Source organism: Trichosurus vulpecula, chromosome 8 (assembly GCF_011100635.1).
Source record: "Trichosurus vulpecula isolate mTriVul1 chromosome 8, mTriVul1.pri, whole genome shotgun sequence".
Classification (NCBI taxonomy): domain Eukaryota; kingdom Metazoa; phylum Chordata; class Mammalia; order Diprotodontia; family Phalangeridae; genus Trichosurus; species Trichosurus vulpecula.
Window position 1 is genome coordinate 184,377,734 of NC_050580.1, and position 2,451 is coordinate 184,380,184.

At 38.8% G+C, this 2,451-nt stretch overlaps 1 pseudogene; it reads right to left on the bottom strand.

Moving 5' to 3' along the window:
* Positions 1-727: 727 nt before the first annotated feature.
* LOC118829788 lies at positions 728-1,669 on the bottom strand (annotated as a pseudogene).
* Between the last annotated feature and the right edge of the window lie 782 nt (positions 1,670-2,451).

The window sequence follows — 2,451 nt, forward strand, 5'->3', positions numbered from 1 at the left end:
TGTTGATTGACTGATTCATTGGGAGCTGGGTTGCTGGTCCATGAATTAAACACACCGTACAGTAATGTTTCTGCTTTTGTTACTGGTGTATAATGTCCTCAGGTAATGTCTTCTTGAATTAGAGTTGAATTAGCAAGTCACACAATCAATGACATAAGAAGTGAGAGGAACCAGTAGGATGGAGAATATGAACTATTGATCGGACTAGATTATCTACACCAAACCCTGAAATACTGAGAGGAAAGCATTACCACCAAGAAAGGAACAAAGCCAAAATATATACATCAGGTACCTTTTCTATAGTCAGCATTAAGCATAGGGACATTGGTGGTTATGTTGGGTGGTGCACATGACAGATGGAACTGAGCTCTGGATCAAAAGTACATGCTCTGGAGCTGAATAGAAAAAAAAATCAGACATTTGTCATGGTGATCAACGGTGTTACACTCATTTAAAAAAGAATTCCAACCAGTGCTTGCTTTGTATGTGTCATTCCACAGTCTTGCTGACCTTTCCATGCCTTTCCATCAATAAGGCAACATTCAAATGACTCTTACAGATGTCATTACTGAGCCCATCTGTTTCAATGTTGGAATAATGATCTGTTTAAAAAAATAACCAGAAATCTGAAAGCAGATGCACTTCCAAGTTCCTGGTGATCTTCCATTAGTTCAAGGCTGGCCAAAATGACCATAAAGCATCTTTTCATCTTCTTCAAAAAAGTCCATCATCTGATTTTTCTAGATCTCACAAGCTTCTTCGTCAATCTTTTCATGGCCAACTTCATATCCTTGTTCCTCAAAGTATATATGGCAAGATTCAAGAGTGGAGTGACAAGAAAGACTAGAATAAGCAAAAATTTATCCAGTGACAGAGTGGGAACTTGCCATGCATAAACAGAGAAGCAGGGAACAAAGAACAAGAACACTGCAGTGATATGGGCTAAGAGTATGGAAAAAGCCTTGGACAAACCAGCCGAAGAGTGATGTCTGACAGTAACCAAAATGAAAATGTAGGAGATGATTAAGAGAAAGAAAGTGCCCATGGAGATAAGCCAACCGTTGGCTGTGACCACATATACCAACCAGGAGGTATCTGTGCAAGCAAGTATCACAACCTTAGGGATGTCACGATAAAAGCCATCAACTTTATTAGGGCCACAGAAGGGCAAATTTACAACAAAAACAAATTGAGACACAGCATGGATCACCCCAATCACCCAGGCTATCACTACAAAACAAATGCATGTTTTGTGGTTCATGATAGTCAGGTAGCGAAGAGGCTTACAGATGGCCATGTATCTGTCATAGGCCATGGCTATGAGCAGGACCTCCCACGATATGGATAAAGAATATCTTTATCATGCAACATGTGAAGGAGATGACTCTGTATTTACTAAAAATGCCAGTGATCATCCTTGTGACTGTACTAGAAGATAGGCCAAGGTCAATAAGGGAGCGATTGGCTAACAGAAAGTACATAGGGGAGTGAAAATAAGAATCAAAAATCACCGTGAACACAATGAAGTTTCCCAGTATAATTCCCACATAAAATGAAAAGAAAAAGAAAAAGAGGAGAATCTTCATCTCCCAAGAAGCAGACAGTCCAGCAAGGCAAATTCAGACACCACAGAGTTGTTTGCTCCATCCATTGACTCAGCTGATATCACAGACACTGAAATGACCTGAGGACAAAGAACAAGGAAAAAATCAGAAGCATGGAGACAAAAAATATATGCACTATTGGCCTCATGAGTGACTTAAGAAAGATCCTGTTTTGAAGTGTTGGTGATGTAAAAGGGGGAGAAAACAGCATATGAGAAGCAATGGTCACATGTTCAAAGTATAAATTTAGAACCAGAAGGGATCCTTAGAGACCATCTCAAGCAGGAGTCAGCAAACAAAAACCCTTGGGATAAATCTCTCTGCCTACGTTTGTACTACCCAGGAGCTAAGAATGATTTTTAAATAAAAAATAACATTGTATTTAAAAACTTAAAATAGAGTTTTATTGTATTTTAAAGTATGACGAATCTTTCTTAGTTCATGGGGCAGGCAATGGGAAGCATTTGGCCCACAGGCCACAGTTTGCTAACCTCTGACCTAGACTAACCCTCCAATTTTATAAATGAAGAAATTGAAGTTCCTTGAGGCTGAATGATTTGCTCAAGGTCATATACCTAGTAAGTGCCAGAGGCAGAATTTGAATTCAGGCTACCTTGACTCTACCTCCAGCATTCTATCCACTATAATAAACTGCCTCTGCTCTCAAGGAAATTGAATAAATAAAGAACACAGAAGCAATTAGAGAAAAAAAAAAGCTAGCATGGAAGATAAATGAGAATAAAACAGGGAAACAAAGAACAGGATGCAGAGTTACATATTTTCTCAGAGCAGTACTATAAGAGGCATCTTTATATGGGATAAAATAGAATGTACTAAAAACGAAATC